General features: G+C 54.4%; 1 protein-coding gene across 3 annotated transcripts in view; it reads right to left on the reverse strand.

Moving 5' to 3' along the window:
* acoxl (acyl-CoA oxidase-like) overlaps positions 1-15,450 on the reverse strand; it is a 531,095-nt gene that overhangs the window by 292,487 nt on the left and 223,158 nt on the right. The gene's annotated exons all lie outside the window — the stretch shown is intronic.

The raw sequence follows: 15,450 nt of genomic DNA on the forward strand, positions 1-15,450 counted from the left end.
CGGGAGCTATCGAATGTGCAACCTACTCCTCCATGGTCGGCACCGGAAGTCCTTGGAAAGGATAAATGATTATTATTGATCAGCCTGAGGGATTTGGAATACTCACAAAAAGCTTCAATTTGGTAATGAGGAATGGATCCATTTGTGATGTGCAACCACTGGACATTGGTTCCACATCCATAGTATGTGGAACAGATTGGCTGAAATGATATTTGGATTCACTCGAGAGTAAGGATCGGAGTAAGGTCAAGGGATATGAAAGATTTTTGCTTGCTTCAGGTTCGTGGATGACAACACTTTAAGGCCACTGAAAAGTGTGGGGATTCCATGCACAATTGCTGGAATACTAATACAAATGTAGTATCTAGTGAGGCACTCCATGAAAAAAGCAAAAATGAAATTGGGACAGGAAACATAATAAAGCTTGGGCGAGATTCTCCGCAACTGCGGAGAGTCGTAAACCTGCCGTGAAACTGGCCGTATTTCACGGCAGCCTTCACGCCCGTTCCTGGGACCCGATTCTCTCCCCCCCCCCCCCCAATCAGGGCTAGGAGCGGGACTCGGGAATCACGGCGTTGCGGCCTTAATGACCGTCGTTAAGGCTGCACGCCAAGATGCCGCGCGGCTGGCGTCTGTATGACGTCAGCCGCGCATGCGCAGGTTGGAGCCGGCTCCAACCCGCGCATGCACAGATGATGTCATCACGCCATTGACGGAACCTGCGCATGCGCGGTTCCGCATTTCTCCACAGCCGCCCGACAAGATGTGGCGGCTTGATCTTGTTGGGCGGAGGAGGGGAAATAGTGCGTCCCTTTTGGACGCAGGCCCGACGATCGGTGGCGCACCGATCGCGGGCCTGTCACCTCCCGAACACAATGGCGGTGCTCCCGCCCCAAACGGGCCTCTGGATGCCCCAAACGGGCCTCTGGATGCCCCAAACGGGCCTCTGGATGCCCCAAACGTGCATCCAGCGCCCGTTTTTACGACGGCAGCAAGCAGGTGTGTTTGCTGCCGTGAAAAAATGAGCGTAAATGCCCGGCCGCTCGGCCGCGGAGAATCGCCGCTCACCGTAAAAATCGGCGAGCGGCGATTCGTGACATGGGTCAGGTGGAGGGGGAGAATAGCAGGAGGGCGCAAAAAATGTCGGGAGATCCTCCCGCTATTCTCCCAACCGGCTTGGGCAGCGGAGAATCGTGCCCCTTGTCTTTTGGAATGTCAGTTGATTTGCAATTTACCCAATCAGGACATTATTGCATCTCTTTAACAAGTAAGAAGTATTACATCACCAGGTTAAAGTCCACCAGGTTTGTTTCGAATCACGAGCTTTCGAGAGCACTGCTCCTTCCGCCGGGTCGGAATATCCCCGGGGTCGGCGTGAATCCCACCCCGCTGCCGGCCGCCGTATTCTCCGCCGACGGGATCGGTGTGCCATGGATCAGAGTGCCGGGGATGGGGAGTCCCGGGAATGGGTGTCTAGGATGAGGGGTGCCGGGGATCGGGGTGCCGGGGATGGGGGTGCCGGGGATGGGAGTGCCGGGAATGGGGAGTGCCGGGGATGGGGAGTGCCGGGGATGGGGAGTGCCGGGGATGGGGAGTGCCGGGGATGGGGAGTGCCGGGGATGGGGAGTGCCGGGGATGGGGAGTGCCGGGGATGGGGAGTGCCGGGATGGGGAGTGCCTGGGATGGGGAGTGCCGGGGATGGGGAGTGCCGGGGATGGGGAGTGCCGGGGATGGGGAGTGCCGGGGAGGGGAGTGCCGGGGATGGGGGTGCCGGGGATGGGGAGTGCCGGGGATGGGGAGTGCCGGGGATGGGGGTGCCGGGGATGGGGAGTGCCGGGGTTGGGGAGTGCCGGGGATGGGGGGTGCCGGGGATGGGGATGCCGGGGAGGGGAGTGCCGGGGATGGGGGTGCCGGGGAGGGGAGTGCCGGGGATGGGGGTGCCGGGGATGGGGAGTGCCGGGGATGGGGAGTGCCGGGGATGGGGGTGCCGGGGATGGGGAGTGCCGGGTTGGGGAGTGCCGGGGATGGGGGGTGCCGGGGATGGGAGTGCCGGGGATGGGGAGTCCCGGGAATGGGTGTCTAGGATGAGGGGTGCCGGGGATGGGGAGTCCCGGGAATGGGTGTCTAGGATGAGGGGTGCCGGGGATGGGGAGTCCCGGGGATGGGGAGTCCCGGGAATGGGTGTCTAGGATGAGGGGTGCCGGGGATGGGGAGTCCCGGGGATGGGGAGTCCCGGGAATGGGTGTCTAGGATGAGGGGTGCCGGGGATGGGGAGTCCCGGGGATGGGGAGTCCCGGGAATGGGTGTCTAGGATGAGGGGTGCCGGGGATGGGGAGTCCCGGGGATGGGGAGTCCCGGGAATGGGTGTCTAGGATGAGGGGTGCCGGGGATGGGGAGTCCCGGGGATGGGGAGTCCCGGGAATGGGTGTCTAGGATGAGGGGTGCCGGGGATGGGGGGTGCTGGGGATGGGGAGTCCCGGGAATGGGTGTCTAGGATGAGGGGTGCCGGGAATGGGAGTGCCGGGGATGGAAGTGCCGGGGATGGGGAGTCCCGGGAATGGGAGTACCGAGGATGTGGGGTGGCAGGGATGGGGGTGCCGGGGAGGAGGGGGGGGTTTGCCTGGCCAGGTGCCAGCTGGCAACAATGGCGACCATGCAGCCCATGGCACCTGGCTGTGGAGAGGGGTATGGGCAATGATGACATGTCATCTACCCTCACCCCCTGCAGACCGTTATGTTTGGGCATCACCAAGCGATGTTGGCCGCCGTGGCGGGAGCCGCCCTTCTACATGTTACCCTGGGGGACCTGGAGCAGGAGCGTGCCAGTGAGGCGGTAGAGGCTGCCGCAGAGGAGCGTGCCGCAGGGAGGCAGGTGGCAGCTGCCCAGGCTGGAGAGCCGACCAGCCGATAGGATGAGGAGGAGGAGGTGGTACCACGGCGACGGAGGCGCCCGATGAGGCCCCGTGTGTACCGGCGCCGCTCGTCGTACCAGGACCTCATGGACCGGGCATGAGACTCAGGATGAGCCAGGAAACTGTCGCCCAATCTGCCATCTCATGGCACACCTGGCACCGTGTGGGACTGGGCGTGGACACCCTCTCCCGGTGACCGTCAAGGTTACGGTGGCCCTGAAATTCTACGTGATGGGGTCGTTCCAGTCGGCGAGTGTCTGGCATCTCCCAGGCATCGGTGCACCGGTGCATCCGTGCAGTGACTGACACCCTGTACAACATCGCGGACCGCTACATGGTCAGAATAACCATGGTCCAGGGGGCGATCGATGGGATGCACGTCGCCATGCGGCCACCAACGGATAACAGGGCTGTGTTCATGAACAGGAAGGGGACCTACTCCATGAACGTGTAGGTGGTCTGTGACCACCGGATGAGGATCCTGCACGTCTGCGCCCGGTACCCGGGTGGTGTGCATGACTCCTTCATATTGGCACAATTGTTCATCCCCGCCATGTTCAAGGGAATCCCCCCTGGCTGAGGGGCTGGTTGCTGGGTAAAAGGGGTTACCTGTTGCAGTCATGGCTGATGACACCTATACGGAGGCCACAGACCAACGCGGAGGTCCGCTACAATGATGCCCATGCAGCGACCAGGGGTGTGGTCGAGAGGTGCTTTGGGCTGCTGAAGATGTGTTTCAGGTGCCTGGACCGCTCTGGAAGGGCCCTCCAGTACCCGTCGGAGATGGTCGGCCGCATCGTTGTGGTCTGCTGCGTCCTGCACAACGTCGCCTAGCAGACGGGCGATGTGCTGCAGGCAGAGGAGGGGGAGGGGGAGGAGCAACATGATGAAGGGCAGGCCTCCCCAGATGAGGGGGATGGGGACAACGTTCAGGACAGACGGGCTGGACATGGACGGGAGGTTGCCCACCGTTACCGGCTGGGCCAGCGGGCACGGGACGGGTTGATAGCTGCACGGTTCACGGACTCGGGGATGTGGAAATCGCCGTGTATGGGCACGGACAGCACAGTAAGGCACCAGTCTACCACCCTCACCCGCCCACCACCAATCACCCTCACCCCACCCTCTACCGCATCACCCGCGTGCACATCACGCCTCCATTGCACATCCACCTGTGGCACAACGGGCAGGGCTCACACGGTCGCCGGTGGAAGCGGGTCTATCGCAGGCCATGGAGGATGATGACAACCCGCTCTGCGATGAGCTCCAGGCTCTATATCGTTAGACAATGTCTGACTCATGGCCACACCTGGACCGTCCCTGCATGCGGCCGTGACACTGCAGCGCACGGTCCTGTCGTCTACCCGGGGGGATGGCAAGGGCGACCCGGGGAGGGGTGGGGGGCACACTCACCTGAGCTCGACATCCTATCACCCCTCACACACACACTGGCGCTCACCGCACACCACACCCTCCCGCACGCATCAGACAGAGCTCAGAGGCAGCTTCTGTAGGTGTGAAAGTGATATTAACGACAAACAGTTCAGACACGTACCCTAGCTCCGTTAGCTAATCTGTGCCCTGCACCCGTGCCAACTTACTCAGTGCCTAATTGTTTGGCCTTACGGGCCTTATGACTACGTCTAGGTGGTTCCCCAGACGGTACAGCAAAACTGGAGGCGGACTCCTGTGATTCCTGCCCTGTGACTAGGGGCCCCTTTGGCGGCCGTTTCCTGGGGTGGCCTGGCCTGGATGGGCCAGGCTGCGGCTCGGGCGACTGGGATGGCGAGCTGCCAGCCTGTCCTGCCCGTTGCCCACCAGATGCACCTGGACAGAAGGGGGAGGGGGAAGAGTCCGTGGTGTCGCAGTGTTCCGGGACCTCCCCTGCAGGGGGACCCAGAACGGGCCACAGCATCTCCTCCTCCCTCGGGGTGCCCGATGGCCCCCGGGCTTCTACATGGGTCGGGGTTGCGAACGGATCCAGCACGTGAGGCGCTGCCAGTCCTGGAGGCCCGTCCTGGTATCAATAAGGGTCTGTAAGTTTGCAGCCATGGAGCTCAGGGAGTTGGCCATCCCTGTCTGTGTCTGGACGACGCTGGCCAGCACCTGGGCAATGGCGCCGATGCCCTCAGCGATGGCCTGCTGAGACTGGGACATAGCCTGCTGAGACTGGGCGATGGCCTGCTGAGACTGGGCCATGGCCTGCTGAGACTGGGCCATGGCCTGCTGAGACTGGGCCATGGCCTGCTGAGACTGGGCCATGGCCTGCTGAGACTGGGCCATGGCCTGCTGAGACTGGGCCATGGCCTGCTGAGACTGGGCCATGGCCTGCTGAGACTGGGCCATGGCCTGCTGAGACTGGGCCATGGCCTGCTGAGACTGGGTCATGGCCTGCTGAGACTGGGACATAGCCTGCTGAGACTGGGCGATGGCCTGCTGAGACTGGGCCATGGCCTGCTGAGACTGGGCCACGGCCTGCTGAGACTGGGCGATGGCCTGCTGAGACTGGGCCATGGCCTGCTGAGACTGGGCGATGGCCTGCTGAGACTGGGCCACGGCCTGCTGAGACTGGGCGATGGCCTGCTGAGACTGGGCCACGGCCTGCTGAGACTGGGCCACGGCCTGCTGAGACTGGGCCATGGCCTGAAGAGACTGGGCCATTGTCTGCTGAGATTGGACCACGGCATTGAGCGCCTCTGCGATCTGCAGCTGGCTCTGGCTCATGGCTGCCTGTGAAGGGCAAGCCATGTCCTGGGCCACAGACGCCACCTGCACGGACAGCCCCAGGCCTTGCATACTGCTCCCCATGTCTGACACCGTCAGCCCCATTGCCTCTACCGCGGACGGCACCCGTTCGGTGTCGGCCTGGGTGGCATGCATGACCGGCACCACTCCCAGCTCCTGGACGCGGGTGGACTCCTCCACCTGCGTCTGCAGCTGCTACAAGCCGTCCGTCACCCCCTTCCATTGTCCCTGGTTCGGTGACTGCATCGGGTCTATGGGTGGGTGTGCTAACTCCAGGAACCCGTCTGGGCGGCAGATGGTTGCTTGCGCCGGGCTACTCTCCGACTGTCCGGCCCCTCGGCTGCTCCGACCTCCACCTGCTGTACCGGGACGGCTGTGTTGTGCGCACTAGTTAGTGTACCAGAGGCCTCATCACTAAAGTGCCCAACCGAGGTGAGTGTCTCTGCGATGGTGGAGGGTGTAGGAAACAGCAGTGGCGTCATGTCGAGGTCCACATCGGACCCAATCCGGGGTCCCCTGGGGTGGTGTTTCTTGTCCATCAGTCCCCTATGTGTGAGTGTCCTGGGTGGGTGTGTCCTGTGTGTCAGTGTCCTGGGTGGGTGTGTCCTGTGTGTGTGAGTGTCCTGGGTGGGTGTGTCCTCTGTGTGTGAGTGTCCTGGGTGTCAGTGTCCTGGGTGGGTGTGTCCTGTGTGTCAGTGTCCTGGGTGGGTGTGTCCTGTGTGTTAGTGTCCTGGGTGGGTGTGTCCTGTGTGTGAGTGTCCTGGGTGGGTGTGTCCTGTGTGTTAGTGTCCTGGGTGGGTGTGTCCTGTGTGTCAGTGTCCTGGGTGGGTGTGTCCTGTGTGTCAGTGTCCTGGGTGGGTGTGTCCTGTGTATCAGTGTCCTGGGTGGGTGTGTCCTGTGTGTTAGTGTCCTGGGTGGGTGTGTCCTGTGTATCAGTGTCCTGGGTGGGTGTGTCCTGTGTATCAGTGTCCTGGGTGGGTATGTCCTGTGTGTGAGTGTCCTGGGTGGGTGTGTCCTGTGTGTTAGTGTCCTGGGTGGTTGCGTCCTGTGTGTCAGTGTCCTGGGTGGGTGTGTCCTGTGTATCAGTGTCCTGGGTGGGTGTGTCCTGTGTATCAGTGTCCTGGGTGGGTGTGTCCTGTGTGTTAGTGTCCTGGGTGGGTGTGTCCTGTGTATCAGTGTCCTGGGTGGGTGTGTCCTGTGTATCAGTGTCCTGGGTGGGTGTGTCCTGTGTGTCAGTGCCCTGGGTGGGTGGGTCCTGTGTGTCAGTGTCCTGGCTGGGTGTGTCCTGTGTGTCAGTGTCCTGGGTGGTTGCGTCCTGTGTGTCAGTGTCCTGGGTCAACCAGGAGGGGGCCTGTTGGTATGGCTGCCCTCCCCGTTGCTGGGTGTGGCCAGATGGCGTAGCCGCACTGGCACTAGATGGGGGCAGCGGACGCCTGACAGTCCTGTTCTATCCCTGTCCTGTGGGCACCCTGGCACTGGGTGGGGGCGTCGTATGCCTGACGGTCCGGGTCTATCCGTGTCTTGTGGGCGCCCTGGCACTGAGTGGGGGTGGTCGGCATCCACAGGGACGGGTGGGTCGACGTTTGGTCCTTCAATATACAGCATGCATGGTTAGACACGCAGACGAGGATAGGGGTCAGGGAGGATGGGGGAAAGGGGGTTGGGGGAACGGGGATGGGGGAAGGGCGGTTGGGGGGTGGGGGGGATGGGAGGAAGGGGGGCAGGCAGTGCGGGGTCTCATTTGGTGCTGCGCCCCCGATCTCTGCATCCTCAACCTCCCGGCCCTCGGGTCCTGGCTGCCCTGACTAGGTCATTGATCGTCTTGTGCCACTGGATGCCTGTCCTGGCTGTGACGGCCACGGCGCTTACGGCCTCTGCCACCTCCCTCCACAGGCACCGGCTGAGGTTAGGTGCAACCCTGCGGCCGTGTCCGGGGTACAGCGCCTCCCTCCTCTGCTCCACTTCGTCCAGGAGCGCCTCGATGTCCCGCTCCTGGAACCTCGGCGCTGCGCGGAGGGCGGCCATTTTGCCGAGTGTCCAGCAGTGGGGTCTTTTGTGCTGCGACGCAGCGTGGCGTCAATGAAGGCGCACACGCCTGTGATGAGTGATGCCGTTGTGGTTGGCGTCATGCCGCTGCTAACCCCTTCTGGGTTGGGGGTTTCCGGAACTTCCGGTTGGCCCGACGCCGGAGTGGTTTGCGCTGTTCTTGGCGCCAGCGCGGGCCATCCCGACGATTGCGGGAGAATCCCGCCCAAGGTTTACGGCAGTGCACAAGAACATCAGCGGTAAACTTTAATCTGAAGGATTTAGCATAGTGTAAAAGAGCAGTTCAGAAATAGTGAAAAGAACAAAGAACAAAGAAAATTACAGCACAGGAACAGGCCCTTCGGCCCTCCCAGCCTGCGCCGATCCAGATCCTTTATCTAAACCTGTCTCCTATTTTCCAAGGTCTACTTTCCTCTGTTCCCCGCCCATTCATATATCCGTCTAGATGCCTCTTAAATGATGCTATCGTACCCGCCTTTACCACCTCCGCTGGTAAAGCGTTCCAGGCACCCACCACCCTCTGCGTAAAAACCTTTCCACGCACATCTCCCTTAAACTTTCCCCCTCTCACTTTGAAATCGTGACACCTTGTAATTGACACCCCCACTCTTGGAAAAAGCTTGTTGCTATCCACCCTGTCCATACCTCTCATCATTTTGTAGACCTCAATCAGGTCCCCCCTCAACCTCCGTCTTTCCAATGAAAACAATCCTAATCTACTCAACCTTTCTTCATAGCTAGCGCCCCTCATAGCAGGCAACATCCTGGTGAACCTCCTCTGCACCCTCTCCAAAGCATCCACATCCTTCTGGTAATGTGGCGACCAGAACTGCACGCAGTATTCCAAATGTGGCCTAACCAAAATCCTATACAACTGTAACATGACCTGCCGACTCTTGTACTCAATACCCCGTCCGATGAAGGCAAGCATGCTTCTTGACCACTCTATCAACCTGCGTTGCCACCTTCAGGGTACAATGGACCTGAACTCCCAGATCTCTCTATACATCAATTTTCCCCAGGACCCTTCCATTGACCATATAGTCCGCTCTTGAATTTGATCTTCCAAAATGCATCACCTCGCATTTGCCTGGATTGAACTCCATCTGCCATTTCTCTGCCCAACTCTCCAATCTATCTATATTTTGTTGTATTCTCTGACAGTCCTCCTCACTATCTGCAACTCCACCAATCTTTGTATCATCTGCAAATTTGCTAATCAGACCATCTATAACTTCCTCTAGGTCATTTATGTAGATCACAAACAACAGTGGTCTGAGCACAGATCCCTGTGGAACATCACTAGTCGCCCTTCTCCATTTTGAGACACACCCTTCCACCACTATTCTCTGTCTCCTGTTACCCAGCCAGTTCTTTATCCATCTAGCTAGTACCCTGAACCCCATACGACTTCACTTTTTCCATCAACCTGCTATGGGAAACCTTATCAAACGCCTTACTAAAGTCCATGTATATGGCATCTACAGCCCTTCCCTCATCAATTAACTTTGTCACTTCCTCAAAGAATTCTATTAGGTTTGTAAGGCATGACCTTCCCTGCACAAAACCAAGCTGCCTATCACTGATAAGTCTATTTTCTTCCATATGTGAATAGATCCTATCCCTCAGTATCTTCTCCAACAGTTTGCCTACCACTGACGTCAAGCTCACAGGTCTATAATTCCCTGGATTATCCCTGCTACCCTTCTTAAACAAAGGGACAACATTAGCAATTCTCCAGTCCTCCGGGACCTCACCCATGCTCAAGGATGCTGTAAGGTCCAGATAAAGTGATGGTGTATGTGGGAAGACGGTAATTCTCTAACACAGTGGTCAGACTATGAGAGTATATTCACCTAGGTCCGTCGGGATTGATTAGAAACTTGCAGAATCTGGGACAGCGCACTGACACATGGGTTAGCACTCCTGCCACACAGCGCCGAGAACGCGGGTTCGATCCCAGCCCCGGGCCACTGTCCGTGTGCAGTTTGCACATTCTCCCCGTGTCTGCGGTAGGTGGATTGGCCAGGCTAAATTGCCCCTCAATTGGAAAAATTATTTAAAAAAAAGAAACTTGCAGAATCTGAGCAATTAATAGAATCATAGAACAGAATCATAGAATTTGCAGTGCTGAAGGTGGCCATTCAGCCCATCAAGTCTGCACCCTATCCCCGTAACCCCACCTAACTTTTTCTTTGGACACTAAGGGCAATTTAGCATGGCCAATCCACCTAACCTGCACATCTTTGGACTGAAGAGAAAGTGATGAGGAATCCTACCGCTCATATCCTTGTTTGTTTGACAGTTATAAAGAGCAGAACAAAGTAGAAAAGGGGCTGGATGAGAACAGACAAAGTGATAATGATGTACAGAATAGGGCCATTTCACCCAAAGGACAACTGCCAAAAGTCAGCACCAGGGTTACACACATACCAGAAGGGCCCAGTGAATGGAGGGATGCGACCATTGCAGGGAGAGCAGGGGAAGCCACTAGCAAATTCTAACATGGGCTGTGTTGTAATATACACCAGTATACCATGGTGCAGACACACACTGATGGACACACACAGGGACCAATCAACATGTACAAACACCGCAGCCAATCAGCAGTTAGAATACACACACTATAAAGGCAGAGGGCACCACGGTTCCCACTCATTCTGGGCGCTGCCTCTCAGTGTAACAAGAACTCATCCAGCCCAGCACAGACTCACACCACATGCTGAGAGAATCAACTGGTTCGGACAAGGCTTAGGTCTCTAGTTTAAGTTAGCATCATTTAGACCCACGGTCATCCTGTGTTAGTTAGTTAGAAGTAGTTAATAAAATTGAGTTGAACCTTCATCAGTGTTGGAAGTGTCTGTTCATCTCTCAAGTCTACACTAGCCAACACTTCAGGCTGAATGTCCAAAATGGCGGGAGGAGTTCAGATCTAAGCACTGGCAAACTGTGGAAAGCTAGAAAATGATGGGCGGATTGCCATAGTGGCTCTAGGAAACAATCACATGCTGGCAACAGAACCTCTGATCATGGGAGGGAAAAGTCGTGCAACAGCAGAGTCAGAGTTTTACAGCCTAGAAAAAGGCCCTCTGTGTCTGTGTCGCCCACCAAGCACCAATCCATTCTTGTCCCATTTTCCAGCACTCGGTCCGTAGCCTTGTGTGCTATGGTGTTTCAAGTGCTCATCTAAACGTTTCTTAAATGCTGTGAGGGTTCCCCCCTCTACCACCCTTCCAGGCAGTGAGCTCCATATCCCCACCACCCTCTGGGTGAAAAAGCTGTTCCTCATATCCCCTGTAAACCTCCTGCCCATTACCTTCAATCTATGCCCCCTGGTTATTGACCCCTCTACTAGGTCCTCCATAATTTTGTACTCCTTAATCAGGTCCCGCCCTCTCTGCCTTCCCTGGTCTCAGCCCAACCAGCCTCTCTTCATAGCTGAAGTGCTCCAGCCAGGCAGCATCCTAGTGAATCTCCTCTGCACCTTTTCTAGTGCAATCACATGTGTCCAAAGAAAAGGTTGGTGGGGTTAGGGGGATAGGGTGCACACTCGATGGGCTGAATGGCCTCCGTCAGCACTGCAAATTCTATGATTCTGTTCTATGATTCTATTAATTGCTCAGATTCTGAAAGTTTCTTTTTTTAATAACTTTTCCAATTAAGGGGCAATCCCGTGTATGCGCGGGTTTCCTCCGGGTGCTCCAGTTTCCTACCACAGTCCAAAAATGTGCAGATTAGGTGGATTGGCCATGTCAAATTGCCCTTAGCGTCCAAAAAGGTTAGATGGGGTTACTGGGTCATTTACAAAAAACGCAAAGAGCAGAGGTCCCAGAACAGATCCCTGCGGGACACCACTGGTCACTGACCTCCAGGCAGAATACTTTCCATCCACTACCACTCGCTGTCTTCTTTCGGCCAGCCAATTCTGTATCCAGACAGTCAAATTTCCCTGTATCCCATGCTCCCTAACTTTCTGAATGAGTCTACCATGGGGAACCTTATCAAATGCCTTACTGAAATCCGTATGAACCACATCCACTGCCCGACCTTCTTTAATCAAACTATGTTTTTCTAAATAATCATAAATCATATCTCTCAGAATCCTTTCCAATATAATACTAATAATCTTTTATTGTCACAAATATGAAGTTACTGTGAAAAGCCCCTAGTCGCCACATTCCGGCGCCTGTTCGGGTAAGCCGGTATGGGAATTGGACCCACGCTGCTGGCCTTGTTCTGCATTACAAACCAGCTGTCTAGCCCACTGAGCAAAACTGGCCTCTAAATTGAAGCGCCCAACATGGCTTCAATATTTTGTTTGCCACAGACGTAAGACTGACTGGTCTGTAATTCCCAGGGATTTCCCTATTCCCTTTCTTGAACAGGAAAACAACATTTGCCTCCCTCCAATTATCCGGTACTACTCCAGTGGAGAGTGAGGACGCAAAGATCATCGCCAATGGTGAAGCAATCTCCTCCCTCGCTTCCTATAGTAACCGTGGGCATATCCCGTCAGGCCCAGCGGACATTTCTATCCTGATGCTTTTCAAAATTTCCAGTACATCCTCCTTCTTAATATCAACCCGCGAGGTTTTGCTGCAGCTTTATAAAATCATGGTTAGACCACACTTGGAATATTCTGTCCAGTTCTGGCTGCCTCATCATAGGAAGGATGTGGATGCTTTGGAGAGGGTGAAGAGGAGATTTACCAGAATGCTGCCTGGACTGGAGGGCATGTCTTGTGAAGAAAGGTTGAGGGAGCTAGGGCTTTTCTCACTGGAGCGAAGACGAAAGTGAGGTGACTTGATAGAGGTGTACAAGGTGATGAGAGGCATGGATAGAGTGGATAGCCAGAGACTTTTCCCCAGGGTGGAAATGGCTGTCACGAGGGGACATAATTTTAACGTGATTGGAGGAAGGTATAGGGGAGATGTCAGAGGTTGGTGGGTGTGTGGAATGCACTGTCAGCAGAGGTGGTGGAGTCTGAGTCATTAGGGACATTTAAGCAACTCTTGGAGAGGCAAATGGACAGCAGTAAATTGAAGGGGTATAGGTTAGGTTGATCTTAGATTAGGATAAATGGTCGGCACAACATCGTGGGATGAAGGACCTGTACTGTGCTGTACTGTTCTATAGACACATGAACAGACGGGGTACAGAAGGATACAGCCAGTTGGTCGCGATAGGACACGTGATCGGCACAAGCTTGGAAGGCCGAAGGGCCTATTCCTCTGCTGTCCTATTCTTTGTTGTTCTTTGTACCCCACTGGCTTCCAGTCACAAAAACAACTTTCAACCATCACCCTCTGCCTTCTGCAACTAAGCAAATTTTAGATCCAATTTTACCAAATTGCCTGGAACCCATGGGCTCTTACCTTCCTGACCATGCGGAAACCCTGTCAAAAATCTTACTGAAGCCCTTGGAGATTACATCAACTGCACTGCCCTCATCTGTACACACCTCGAAAAATCCAATCAAATAGTCCAGCAGCCCAGAAAAAGATGGGAGGGCAGGTAGCGGATGTAGTTTATCTGGGGAAAGGACTATAAAACTGCCTCAGAACACCACTTAGAAGTAGAGACCCTTATGACCAAATGTTTTGGCTGTTACAAACAAATTAGAAGATCAATCGATAAGAGAGGCTAAACATGATATAACCATCCCTATTTTTATAAAACAGCACAGCACATTATTAATTCTCTATACTCCAGACAAAAGCGTCAAAAGGTAGCCCTCTCTAAATGAAAAAGTAAGTTGTTCTTGAGAATGGAAGCTGTAGCCAGGGATTTACAACTGTTAGTTAATCTCAAGAGAACTGAGCTCAAAGTCTCTATTAGTCGGGAACTGACCTCACGGTCGATTAGGTTTTTTTTAAGCATGAAGGGACAGAGCCTCGCAGAATAATGCATTGTGTGTAACATAGCATAACTGAAGAAAGGAATTGGATATGAATTGCATTTCATCACCTCAGGGCATCCCAAAGCATTTTAGAACCAATTAAGCACTTTTGAAGGATTGTAATGTCAGTAAACAGGCAGGCAGTGTGTGCATAGCAAGGTCCAACAAATAACAGAAATGGCCAGATAATCTCTGGATGAGAATAATTATTATTCATCATACCGGGCAGAACTTCCTTCCTCATCTTTGAACAATACAAAACACAGCACCTCCGACAGTGCATTAGACCCGTCATGTCTTTTGACAGTTCTCTGCAAGAGCAACTCAGCTAGTCCTACTCCCCTGCCCTTTCCACTTGGCCCTACAGATTTTCTCTCTTCAGATACTTGTCCAATGCCCTTTTAAAAACTCTGTCTGTATCCGTCTCCACTATCCTCTCAGGCAGTGCATTCCAGATCCTAACCACCTGGTATGTAAAAATGTTTTTCCTCATGGTATAGCGGATTTCGCAGACGATATCACCATCCTGCCCAAAGAACGCCCCAGTCTTGTGAGTAACAGCACCGAGGCTGCGCCTACACATCAGCTGCGGGAAGACCAAGGAAGAGACAACTAGATGGCAACAAGACCCTCCCATCACCATTGAAGACGTCAATCCTATTCTCTACGTAGGAAGTAACATCTCTCAAGATGGTGATGTCCACATAAGAATTGGCAGTGCAGCGTTGGTCTTCCAGCAGCTCGACAAGGCCTGGGCATCCATTACCATCACCATGAAGCTGCGACTCTACTTTTCCATAGTAGTATCAACTGCAATCTATGCCAGCGAGACATGCAGGAAAATGGGAAAGCTGTCACATAAGTTTTACCAGCGCTGCCTACTTAAGATCCTGGGCATCAAATGGAGTGGCAACATCACTAACAAGGAAGTGCTATGGCGAACTTGGTCAGAAGCGCCTGCGATTGTGATGGGTGACAACCGAGTCTGGCAGGAAATAAATTTTACCTTCCCAACATACCAGAGCGGCAGCAGAATGGACACTGCCTGGTGGAAAAGTATGGGACCATCTCATGAAGTCCTGGCAAAATTCTTTGAAGAAGGACCTTCAAGAGCAGGACACCACCTGAGCTGGAGCAAAAGAGATTGCCATGGATCGGTGCCAGTGGTGGAGGCCTGTTGTCCATTGTTGCACATGGGACTGGTCACCAATTGGCCAGCGACTCCAGGTGGGCAGGACATCTGCTCTCCGATTTTTGATCCCAGGCTCTCCAGTCAAGTGCCTGAGCGCCACTTTATTTGGTGAGTCTTCACTAAACGAGCTGACACAGTGGGGCCTTGTGCACCACTCAAAAGAACCTAGCTGCCCCTCCTCCCCCGCCCCCCACACACACCCACCAAATGAGCAATCCACCTCCGTGGGGCTACTTCAGTTCCGCTCATTGTATCTCATCAAAATACGTAGGTGTAACTAGATTGATGGAATCAACTTTCTTGTGATCTCAATCATAAAGTATCATTTCAATGCAGTCAACTATGAAAGGGATAGATATGTAAAGGATAATCTTATAGTTAAGACACAGAAAAACCACAAAATGCTATTATCTTGCTCAACAGCCACAAAATGGGTTTAACATATATTTTCTTCTGGTTAATCACGATATGCGTCACTTCTATGCACATAAACAAGTCAAAACAAATTAAGTGCATGCCATATTATGTGAATTTGCTGTTCAGAATGAAAGCGCATGTGACTTAAGGCTGTTCTATATTTAAAAAAATTACAAATACTTTATAGGGCGCTTTTTTTTTCACAGAACTGAATGACACTCCATTCAGAAAGAACCTTC

The sequence above is a fragment of the Scyliorhinus canicula genome, chromosome 6 (assembly GCF_902713615.1).
Source record: "Scyliorhinus canicula chromosome 6, sScyCan1.1, whole genome shotgun sequence".
Lineage (NCBI taxonomy): Eukaryota > Metazoa > Chordata > Chondrichthyes > Carcharhiniformes > Scyliorhinidae > Scyliorhinus > Scyliorhinus canicula.